Consider the following 12,348-nt stretch of genomic DNA (forward strand, 5'->3'; position numbering starts at 1 on the left):
TTGATCGTTCGTTTTTGCACGAGAACGGTCAAATTAGAACGATAATCGTACGTGTAAACGCAGCGAACGATCAAACGACGAGCAAAAAAATCATTCATTTTGATCTTTCAACATGTTCTCAAATCGTTGATCTTTTGCAAAAAATTCGCAGATCGTTCTGTGTAAACATTCTTTCAGCGATTTCACCTATGTGTGAGATAGGCTTAAACGATCGCATAGCGAATTTTCCATACGATGTATCGTTCCGTCTATTTGCTGATCGTTATAAAAAAAATTGTTCATTCAAAATCGTTTAATCGTGCGACCGGGCGAATCATCGCACCGTGTAAAAGTACCATGAGTCACAACCAGGATGCCCTGATACACACTAATGTTTTCTACAGCGCCTGTAATACACTCTCTGCCTATTACCAGGGCTGGATGTAACTTACTACAGTCTATTGCACCTGTAGTGTGCTGTCCCTGGTCACCAAATGCAGAAAACAAAAATCTGGTTTCATGGGACAGACTTGCTAATCACCATTGTGATTTGACAATCTATATGTATGAAACCAATTTAAATGGGTTATGCAGGATTAGAAGAAGCACATTACCTCCTTGCAAAAACAGCTCCACATCTGTCCCCTGGTTGGGTGTGGTATTACAATTGAACTAAGTTGCAAAGCTTCACCCAAAAAGAGTGGTGCTGTTTTTACAAGAAAGTGGCCATGTTTTCCAAAGCCTGGATAATCCTCTTTTAGGGGTGGGTTCACACTACGGAATTCTCGCGGATAAACTCAGCGGAATTTCGTCGGCTGTCTGCGCACCTTTCCGCCGGCTCCATAGACACCATTCTATGGGCCGGCGTATTCCGCTATCCGCCGAAAGAAGTGACGTCACTTCTTTCGGTGGATAGTGGAATACGCCGGCCCATAGAATGGTGTCTATGGAGCAGGCGGAAAGGCGCACGGACCTACTGCGGAATTCCGTGGACATTATCCATGAGAATTCCTCAGTATGAACCTACCCTAAGATTGCAAGGGGTGGTATTATCTCCCATAAAGGTACTGTCCGAAGGGGCCAAAGGTAAAGCATTTGTCCCTGGTTGTGACCTGTGGATGTCATAAAAGCGGGGGAAGGGATTCCTTTCACTTATAAGCACTCCGTAAGCAAGAGCAGAGTGTGGCACATCACCACTCTGAATTATGTACTTCTGCTGGCATGTCGACAAATAAGCCTTTGTGTAAAGCTGGCCCATAATCAAAGATGTCATGGGAAAAAGTTTTGTGTCCTCCACCCACTTTGCTGTAGCCATAGGATCTAATTTCTTGGTCTCACAGAAGTTGTACATATATAGCAGGTATTTTATGGATGTCTTAAGAAATTTTACCAACTACTTGTGGGGGAGTGTGTGATAGCAACCCATTTCCAGCAGCAGCCACTAGGTGGTGCCACTTCCCTCTGAGAAGGGCATCAAACTGTGTGGGTGTGGAAGAGTTCTCAAACTGCTGTCAAAACCAGTTGGCTGTGCTCCAGTGTTGCTGTTTGTTCTGCACTAGTGGGGGAGGAGGAGGCAGAAAAGCAGGTCATTACAGACAGCGATGACAACTGCGACTACTCCATGTATTGAACAGCTGGGAGATAGAATAGGACCCTGCTGCTAAACTCTCCAGGCTTGTAACTCCCTTCAGGTGCAGTACTGACATGCTATGAGAATTACTACAAATGCTTGTATTTTACAGCTTGTAAACATCTCTTTCATACTGGTATAAAATCTCCTTTAAGCATGCCTGGAAGGAAGCCTGCACGAGTATTGGTTATTGGCAAAGGTTTTATACAAAGGAAATAGTACAAACACATTGCAATATTGCTTTAGCCCTCACCTAATTCATCTGTGTTAAAGTGGGAACCACAGTATAATGGGCTACGTAACCACTGAAGTTTATGTAACTTGGGTGGGAGATTTCCGTGATTCTCATGCAACGCTTTCTCTCAAAAAGAAGTTGCATGTTAGGAAGTCAGTGTAACCCCTTTTACACTGCCTAATATAGGGCCGTGCAAGGATGCAGATGAGCTCTTGTTTGCAGTGCTTTGAAGGCACTACTCCTCAGCTGATCTGTGACACTTTCACACGGGCTGATTATTATGCACTGAAGGAGTGTTTCTAGCAGCACTACTTGTGTGTAATCATCCTGTGTAAAAGGGCCTTAGGGGTATGGTTACAAGTGGGGGGGTGGGAAGCCTGTCCCAGCTGATGAACCGTCCTGCTCCAGTCATTGAGTGGCCAGTCCATCACCCAGGTTGTGATGTGTTAGCTTCAGATATCCCAGAGCCCGGTGGGGGTCCTGCCGCTCACCACGGGCAGAGGTAAGTTAGTACTTGTAGTCAATTTTCCCGCTGCCAGATTTTATAATCTGCCACACTTCTCCTTTTGATTAGCCATTGTCTAGCAGCAGCTAACCAATCCTCTCTCCTTTGACAACACATGAACATTCATGTGTATGCGGAGATCATGTAAGGCCACTGTATCACATCGTTCTGATGCCAGACTAAAAAAAGTCCATGTATTAGATTTAAGTGACCACACATGTACAAATGAGTGAACTTCAGGGTGCAGCCATATTTCGCACGCAGCCTTAAAGGGAACCAATCGGGCTGATATGGTTCCCTGAACTGCTGTTACAGCTCCTGCAGCAGCCGAGCACGTACTAGCTGCAGCAGAAGCTGTAAACACGAAAAAAAGGTGCATAACAGGCACCGGCGAGGAAGTAGTCATTTGGGTGGCTTCCCCCCTGTACCTAGTCACTGTGCTCGCAGGGATAATTGACAGGCAGAGAGGCCAGTAAAGGACCTCTCTGCCTGTCATTCATCCTCTTCGAGCATGCTGACAGGCAGAATGCGGTGACTAGATGCGGGCGGGGAGCCACCCCGATGACTACTTCCCCGCCGCTTCCTGTCACACACCCGGGGGATTAAAGTCCTTTTTTTCGGGTATGCCACAGCTGCTGAAGGAGCTGTATAGTGCAGTTCAGAGAACCATATCAGCCTGATTGGTTCTCTTTTAGCTGGGTTTACATGTCCATGATATACGGCACATAAGCTTCCTGTATATTACAGACTAAACTCTTTCAGAGCTCCCAGCATCATAATAAATTTATGATGCAGAGAATTCCGTAACAGTTAAAGCTCCATGATACTGTATTGATACACAGATGTGTCAGTTCAGCAGTGGAGAGCTAGAGCTGTTATGGAATTCCCTGCATCATAACAAAAAAAAAAAATGAGGCCGGGAGTTCCATAAGAGTTTACTCCTTGAGATACAGTCCGCTTACAGACCATAGATCACAGATGTATAAATGCAGCCTCAAGGCTGCATCCAACTTTTTTAGCCACTGATAAGCAAAGGCCACATGTTAGGTTTGCTCATCTCTAGTAAGGATATATTCATTCAGCACCTGCTGCAAGGAAAAGAAAGGGTAGTAAGTGAAGCATAGATCATGGGTGTTCAAACTCCAGCTGTTGCAATACTACATTTCCCATCATGCCTGGACAGCCAAAGCTTTAGCTGTCCAGGCATGATGGGAATTGTGGTTTTGCAACAGCTGGAGAGCCGCAGTTTAGAGACCCCTGGTGTAGATCAACATGATGGCTTCAGTCATGTACTGTTGCAAAAAAAAAATTAAAAATGCACCCATTGGGGGAAAAAAAAATGGCCCAAACAACCCTTACAAGTACAGGACCTTAAAGGGTGTACTACACAGCCTGACCTGCAATGTAAGCAAGCTAAATCGCTGCCTGCTTACCTAGCTCTTTGCCTTGATACGCCATCGGCCGTGCATCTCATTACTTGGAGAGAGAATTTTGACATGCTAAATGACAAGTGTTCAGCCAATGAATGAGCACTAGCTCGCTCGCCAGCTGATTCCTGGCTGTATTACAGAGGGAGATATTTGCCTTTTGGCACATTGGGGGAGATTTATCAAACTGGTGTAAAGTACAATTGTCTTAGTTGCCCCTAGCAACCAATCAGATTCCACCTTTCAAAGAATCTGTGAGGAATGAAAAGTGGAATCTGATTGGTTGCTAGGGGCAACTAAGACAATTCTACTTTACACCAGTTTTATAAATCAGTGTAATAGGATCTTAGTTTTACTAGATCTTGTATTTCCTATAATAAAGACTGTATTAGACAGCCCAACCCGCAGGGTAAGGAAGCCTATTACATGTCTCGATCTTGCAGGCAGGGCTGCACAGACATCATTCCCAATGTCCCTGCAGTCCTTGCCATAAAGGGGCGCACTCCAGCAATCTTCCCTCTCCTCTCCAAAGCCACCACAACCTGCTCAGCCAATTGCTGTCCCCTCTTATGGTGCGTTTACACAGAGATTTTTCTGACAGATTTTTGAAGCCAAAGCCACAAACAGACCATGAAGAGGTCAAAGAAAAGACTGGAAACTCTTGTTTTCAAATCCATTCCTGGCTTTGGCTTCAAAAGTCAGTCAGATAAATCTGTGTGTAAATGCAGCATTAGTCCCTGATTGGCAGAGCGGGCTGTCACTGCAGAGACGGGTTAGTCTGTGGAAGTGTCAGCGGGGACCCAGAGACTTGGCAGAAGGACCCTGGGGTAGAGGCAAGCATAAAATCTTTATTATTTTATATAATATATATATATATTATATATATAAATAATATATATACACACACACACTCACTGATGCTTGAGTGCCATTTTAATCAGCTGTCGGCTGTGCATCCGCTATAAGATGAAGCATTGCATGGCCAGTGATTTTTAAACTTGAAAGAAGGGCGAACGATTAATTGCTCCTCGGCCGATTTATTGCCTTTATTACATGGGAACAAAGTCACAGCAAAGCAATAATGATCAGGTTCCACCACCTATTATTCCAAGAAAAAATTAGCTACAAAATTATGTGGTGTATATCAGTCTAAACCATAACGTTTAATACTACTCTTAAAATATACGGACTCACAACAAAACATAAATTAGAAAACTCTGCCACATCACAATCAATGGCCACACTTATTTGATAATGCAGAGTGGGGACAGAGACAGTAGGACTTATGGTTCTGATGTTTTCAAGGTCAGCCGACCCCAAACTCAGTGATGGTCTGGGAAACAAAAAATCCCACAGTGAGTCACATTGATTACTGTACCTCAAAAATTAAAAGAACCTTGATAGCTGGGAAAATGCCCTAGTCAGCCCTTAATACAGACCAGGCTCTCCCTAGTCTGTCCCTGTCCCAAGACACAAGGCCATTGAAAAAATCCTATGAGGGCTCATACAGACAGGGATCACATCACCATAGTGCAGTCAGATGTGATCCTATCCAGACCCATGTTATACCAGGTAAGCTCCATTTACTTCAATGAAACAGAGTTGCAACCCCACCCAGGCTGGAGACAAGAGGGGGGAAAAGTGGCCATGTTTTTTTAGCACTGGATAACCCCTTTAAGGCAGCCTCACCACATGCCTGGCAATCTGGAGCCATGATAGGAACAGATAAAACAAGCAGCAGCTAGCGTCCTTGAGGCTGGAATTGAGCATAGCCCTGAAGCCACCTCTTGCTATTATCAATCATGATTGTGGTTTAAAAAAAAAAAAAAAGCTGCATACAATTTTTAATAAAGCAGACACCAGTATAGCAGACATATTGCACCCCACTTCCGTTTTGTAAAACCATGTATAAGATGTGATTCCTGGTCTTATGGCCATAATACACACTCTCTTTGGCTATTAGCACCAAGTAAACCATTCCATCAATCTTTCTCTACACTAAAACAAATCATGCATCCCCCTCCTTTTGACAAAGGAAGTCTACAACCATGCTTACACATCAAACCACTGCACTGTATTACAGCAGATGTTACTGTGTAACAGGGAATAGGAGTCTACAAACATGCACATGGTTGTGCAGGTGTAATGGAGCGGTCCATCAGGCCTCCATATACTAGTCATTGAAGATGATGTCTATATGTAAAAACACTATATTTGCTCTGCCATACTACATGCATAAAGTCTAGTTCACATTAGTGCATTTATGCCAATAATATGAAAACCAGTAATAGGATGACAGTATGCAGGAAAGATTTGTACCTCTGCTGTGTTCCAGACCACCTTCCCATTTTGGCTTAGAAATACTGATGACACAAGTGTGAATGAGGTCTATTGTAGTATAATTGCTGTCCCTCCCTAAAGTCAGAGTATGACCAACCCCACAGTAAATGTATGGGAATGGTGCACACGTTTTTGTATAAAATCACTTTCCTGTGACAGATTTTACTTACTATAATGGAATAAGAATCCCCTGGGTTCCTCTCAGATCATGTCATCTGGCATTCATGCTGCTTTAAGTAGAGTCCTGCCCTGTATTTTCCTACTTCCCAGTTTAGAACTGTGTCTGCCCTGAAACTATTTTGTGTGTGGAGCAGACCCACCCTCGCTGCAGCCCTGCAAACTGGTGAATAGGAGCATCAGATTACATGTGCCGAGCGGAGCAGCATGGAGCCAGTGATGTCAGCCACTTACAAACTACACAGCAAGGCATGTTACTCACAGGCAGACAAGCCAGCCTGTGCCTTATTCCTATCTTCCCTCCCCTTGTGTTCTCCCCTGTAGATCGTGTTGACATGACGGCCTAGATTGGTGGGGGTTGGCCAGCCTGAGCAAAAGACAGCAAACAGAAGTGATTGGGGAGACTGAATTTCAACATAGGATTTCCTTTGTTGAATCAAGAGAAGTCTCAGTTAGTTTATTTCCCTCTCCCATTGAGAAACAGACACTCATGGGAGAGATGGCTGTCAGATCATCAAATCTAATACGTGGAATTTTAAAATTAAAGTATCTATCATTTAAACAAACCTGCGACATGTCAGATTTGTCTAGAGATGAGTAAATCTACAGTAGTAGCAAAGTGCTTCATCATTCAGGTTGCTGCTTTGGAACTCCAGGTGCCTGGAAAAGCTGGATGCAGCCCTGGAAAACTTCTCCCAGGACTCCATCCAGCTTTTTCAGGCACCCAGAGCAGAGTTCAAAACCAGCAGCCTGAAAGCACGACGCTACTACTGTAGATTTCCTCTTTATTAAATGATAGGTACACTTGAAAGACCTCTGGGAATTTGTTTCTTACATGGTGCAGCATAGGCTATTAGTAGAGAATAACGTAAAGGTTCTTGTGTATGCTTGTACTTACCCGTTTTGGCATGCGTATGTTTTCAGCCATATTGATTTCTACTTCCACACTAAAGTGGTTATCTAATACTGCCTCCATTTCCCATGAAACCTCTGGTTTAGCAGTGAGAGGGGGGTGGAGCCAGATTATTGCCGTTCCCCAGAGGAGATCACCAGCCAGGTGACTGTCATACGTGGGTTGGTGTCATTTCACAATATATCCGTTTTGATGCATTATTAAAAGGAATTTTGCCATGATTCATATGAGAGAGAAGCAGCATACGCATGGTTGGCAAGGGGTCTGGGGGCTGTCAGAAGGGATCTGATGTGTAGTTTACAGGAAGTCAGCTGACTTAGGACAGACCACATCTGACACAAACACTTTTCTGCGGTGCAGGACGCAGCTCACATGACCCACTTACAGTAATGTGTGGGCTGCAGCTGTGCTGTAATGATGGTACTCAAGGACTAGTGCTCATGAGTGTGCAAAAAGGAAAAAACCTGGGAGTGTTTCATTAACCTAATAGCATTAAAGGGGTAGTGCGGCGGTAGAGAATTATTCACAGACTACACATTACAAAGTTATACAACTTTGTAATGTATGTTATGTCTGTGAATGGCCCCCTTCCCCGTGTTCCACCACCCCCACCCGTGTACCCGGAAGTGTGGTGCGCTATACTCACCTGTCACGTGCAGACACCAGTCTCAGATCTTCAGCGAATGACGTCTTCTTCGGGCGGCCGGTGAACAGCTCCGACTGTCCCGAATGCTGGCCGCCCTCTGCAGCGTCATCCGATGCTCAGCCGCGATTGGCTGAGCTTAACTGTGCCACGGCGGAGGGGGGACGGGCGGCAGCGACTCGGCCGTCCGTCCGAAGATGACGTTGGCACAAGATGGCGGACGGCCCTCGACACTGATCAGGTAATGTATAATGCACCAACACTTCCGGGTACACGGGTGGGGGTGGTGGGACACGGAGAACGGGGCGATTCACAGACATAACATACATTACAAAGTTGTATAACTTTGTAATGTGTGTTATTCTGTGAATAATTTCTGAGCGCCGCACTACGCCTTTAACTGCTATAAACAGCCATAGGCTATTTCCATGTTTTCCAGGACAACCTAGGGCTGCATCCAACCTCGGGAAGTCAAATGCAGAATGCTCAGGTTTAAATACATTGCCGAACCTGAACAGTTTGGCTTCTGTGCTCAACACTAATTCCGACACTTTAGTGGTCTCCACCAGTATTCATTCTCCTTCAGCAATGACATGATATACAAGAATTTTTCATCGTCGTGTCACATCACAAACATTAGGCCCAACTAGATTTGCCGTGTAAGCCTAGCCTAAATAAGCAGGAGTCCGACTCCTAAAGCCCCTTCAATCAGCTGATTTAAGGGGTCACAGTCCTCAGGCGAGAGGCACAATCTCTTTAAAGTTTATGGTGTGTTTACACAGATTTGTCTGACAGATTTTTGAAGCCAAAGCCAGGAATGGATTTAAGAGGAGAAATCTCAGTCTTTCCCTTATAACCTGTTCTCTGTTTATATTGTTACTGACTTTGGCTTAAAAAAAAAAAAAAAAAATCTGTCAGATGTCTGTCTGTGTAAATGCAGCCTTACTTCTGCTCATAGACTGCTCACAATCCTGTAGTAATTGTAGCAATGGTGCAAGGTAGCACTTTGATCACTTGAATGAACCACCACTTCTGTACCCTGCACTGCCACTGATAGTATGGTGACTGCAGGTACACAGCACAGATACACAATGAAGAGGCTTATAAAAATGCATCTGGCATGTCATACGGCACTGTGTTCAGCTATTACAGAGGCACATGGTAATCTGCTGTGTAGGGCCCTTCATATTTATCTATGAACGATAAAGCAAGCCTATAAAGTATGCACACGTCAAGCAATCCTGGCAAAGAATCTATGAGTAAACAAGGCACCTCCCAGCACGCTCACGTGGAGCTTTTACTATTAGGCGGTTTGTCACCAAACACATGTTCACTGCTGGGCTGTTATATATATATATAATACATTATATGTCAAGATCACTTGACATACAGAGGATCTGGCAACAGAGTGAGGTTGGTTGTGAGATATACTATAATGCTGATAGTTATGCTGGGCACCCTTCCCCATTGAGCAAACCTCAAGCACGCTCGGGTTTTTCCGACCCTAAACACACTGCATTAGATTACCAGCGGCTGAGGAAGTTGGGTGCAGCCCATGGCTATGTTCATCATTTTATTTTATTTGGATTGTGGGCACATTTGGGTGTGCCTGCAATCCAAGCCACCATAGAACTTAGGACAGCCAAGCATTGCGTGAACAGATTATGAACAACGGCCGTTGCTCACACTCTAGTGGCCAGAAATAATTGACACGTCAATTACCACAGCCATACCGAACAGCCGTTCAATGCAGTGTGTGAACAACGGCCGCTGTTCCCCATAGAGTTAAATACAGTTCATTATTTTAAGACAAGAACGGTCATTGTTTTATTTGCCAACAGTGTCTGTACTGGTCTTAAAAAAACAAAAAAAAAACCAAAAAAAAACACACTGTGTGAACGTAGTCATAGTCTGTATCCATGTTTTCCAGGACTGCATCTAACTTCAGCCACTGGTAATCTAATGCCAAACTTTTAGGTTTAGATGAATGAGCGCGTGCTCAAGATTTGCTCATCTCTAACATCCAATCAGAATCCACTTTTCCAATTAGTTCCAAAAGCTGTAGTGGAAAATCCCCACGGCTTGGTGTGGAAATGCTGTGGATCTTCTGCAGCAGCATTTGCTTAGAATGTAGCCGTACCCTTTACTATTTTTGGCTTACAAACGTCTATGAAAAATACCGGCCACTGTAGTGTCAGAGGAAAACTGTGGGAAACCATTATTAAGGTCTTGTTCACGTGGCAAAATTATCCCTGACAGTGTCTGAAATCCAGACAGGTCTCATGCAGATTTACCTACAACATGAAAATGTGCAGATAAGACACATGCAACATGTACAAGTAAGGGGATTTTCTACTCTAAAGGGGGGGGGGTGTATCTCATCTGGACTAGTTATGTCCAGGTACAGAGACCATCACTCAAATTTCAGGATCCCCGTTTTCTGAAGTCAATGGTAAAAGGTATTTCAATATGAAAAGACTGATTTAGATATTGGTGCATATTCAACATGAAAAATCTATGCAGATTTTATCTGTGTGAACATGCCCTTAGAGGGCTATGACACGTACTTTTAGACTACACATGAGGAGTAGCTGCTATAACATTTTGGGAACAGAGACACTGGCATTCAGTTTAGCATGATGCTGGAAAGTGTCATTTGTGTGAGTAGGGAATGTGACATGACCATGCCATCAGATAACGGGCCACATGGCTGCTTAAACACTGAAGAATGCATCTCCGCCTCTGGGAGCTGTAACCACATTCATTAAGGGTTAATGGCCCTATTCCACGGGTCGTTTAGAGAAGCAATATCGTTCGTATTCGGCCGATATCGGCCGCTACAAACGATATTCGTCCCGTGGAATAGAGTGCAACGATCAGCCGACATCGTTCATGTTTGCTGATCGTTGCAGTCGCTTGTTTTTCAACATGTTGAAAAACAAGCGACTGATATAGCAGCGATCTGCTGCCGTCGCTCTGTTGAATAGCCCCCCCAGCAGCTCCCCGCCACCCCTCCCGCACTCACCCGCCGCGCTGAATAGCGGCGGCAGCGAGCGGGAAACGAGGAGCAAACGAGCGCTAATAGCGCTCGTTTGCTCCTCCAAACGACTCGTGGAATAGGGCCACAAGTCCCGAACAACCAAGTCATTGTTTAGAGTGGCAACAGCCATCAGTCAGTCAATGTTAGGGATGTTCACTTTTACTGTAAAGGTGGTATGCAGATATTGGGTGATCGATACCCTTTACACAGCCTGTAGAGCTGCTTTACTACTACACTGTAATACAGAAGCATGGACGCAGTTCACACAATATTTGACAAACATATCTGGACTGCAGCCTCAACAGAAGGCTCTGATGACCTGCACGTACAACATAACTACACAATATAATTTATAAATATAAATCATCACCTTATTTTGCAAAATATCCTATGGGGAATACCAACTTGTGTGTGCCTGACATCCATATCAGTATATATGGCAAGCCTCAAACACAATGTATGCTATGCAATGTGTTTCTGTTGAACAGCAGAGCTCACATTCATTGCTCAACATGGGTGTGACTGCCTAAAGGCGTCTGGGGAATACGCTTCATACAAGGTGAATACTACAAAGACAGTGTAAAATCTGCATTATGCTACTACTGGCCAAACCACATACCAATGAGGAGTGCAAGAGTGTCACAATGTTTAGACGCTAGCAGAGGATCCGCGTGGAGGCACGTGACACCATGAGAAGGCTCTGGTATTGGAACAATGTCACTGAGTAAATAAGTTGTAAGTTGTATTTCAGTGTCAATTCTTCTATACAGGATCAACAGCAAGGGAGACTGATGACACAGCCGAACTGAAATAATCCAAGCGTCCCACACGACAGATGACCTCCCTCCATGGTACTAGGTTACGAGCAGATCAGTAGGGTCACTTATGAAATACACGACACACAGTATACCAATACTGGCCGATAATTCCACCACTTTATTCTGCATTGCCTATAACAGCAGCTGTCAGTCAGATACAAACAGAATATTCTTTTTTCTAACAGAAAACCACACGGCCCAAACCACTGACCACAGTAGGAACATTCTCATGTTATTTTAGTCTCTTACATCAGTAAAGGGAAATACTCCTATCAGACTGGTACTGCTTCAGACTACCAAACAAGACTTAAAGGGGTTATCCCAGGATATAACATTATCCTGTAGCCACAGAACAAGGGATCTGACCACTGGGGCCCCTGCAAGAGTACAGAGGCCAACTGTCCCCCAAAGTGCTTAGCCACAATAGAGAAGTGCTTAGCCACTTCTCTATTCATTCACTGTGAGACTAGCAGACATTTCCAAACACAAAACTCAGCGATGTTTAAAAGTCCCATATACAGTAAATGGAGTGGTGGCCAAGCATATGCTCTACTCAATTGGTTGACACTTGCCCCCTCCCCCCTCATTCCTTTGATCTGAGAGGGTCCCAGCAGTCAGACTTCCAACAATCAGCTAGTTAT

This window comes from Dendropsophus ebraccatus, chromosome 13, assembly GCF_027789765.1.
Source record: "Dendropsophus ebraccatus isolate aDenEbr1 chromosome 13, aDenEbr1.pat, whole genome shotgun sequence".
Taxonomy (NCBI): domain Eukaryota; kingdom Metazoa; phylum Chordata; class Amphibia; order Anura; family Hylidae; genus Dendropsophus; species Dendropsophus ebraccatus.